Source organism: Octopus bimaculoides, chromosome 3 (assembly GCF_001194135.2).
Source record: "Octopus bimaculoides isolate UCB-OBI-ISO-001 chromosome 3, ASM119413v2, whole genome shotgun sequence".
Classification (NCBI taxonomy): domain Eukaryota; kingdom Metazoa; phylum Mollusca; class Cephalopoda; order Octopoda; family Octopodidae; genus Octopus; species Octopus bimaculoides.
In genome coordinates, this window is record NC_068983.1 from 134197993 (window position 1) to 134198509 (window position 517).

Genomic DNA, 517 nt, shown 5'->3' on the forward strand with positions numbered 1-517 from the left:
CACACACACACACACACACACACACACACACACACACACACACACACACACACACACACACTCATACATATACATACATACATACATATATACAGACAGACAAACAGACAGACAGGCAGACACATGCTTTTGTGAGCAAATAACTAAGTGACAGTCTGCATAAACTTAAAAAATCAACCAATAACTCGCACATTACAAATACAATGTGTAAGCAGAATAGTAAAAATATACAAGACTTTTCTCAAGTTTAAAAGGTGACCTGGATTTTGTTACTTACATTCAAACGATGTAGCTTTGTACTTTTGTCAGGAACCAGTTCCTTCTTCAGAAGAAGAATTTAAATAATTAAAAGTAGAAGAGGACATACATACATACATACATACATACATACATACATACATACATACATACATACATACATACATACATACACGTGTTTATTTTAATGATAAACTAAAATAAAATGTGCTCAATTCCAGAAAGGGAGATGATAAACTTTTTAATGAAATTTAAATTA

The 517-nt window shown here is 31.7% G+C and overlaps 1 protein-coding gene across 4 annotated transcripts in view; it reads left to right on the top strand.

The window, feature by feature from the left end:
- LOC106870921 (putative uncharacterized protein DDB_G0277255) overlaps positions 1 to 517 on the top strand; it is a 367662-nt gene that overhangs the window by 262865 nt on the left and 104280 nt on the right. The gene's annotated exons all lie outside the window — the stretch shown is intronic.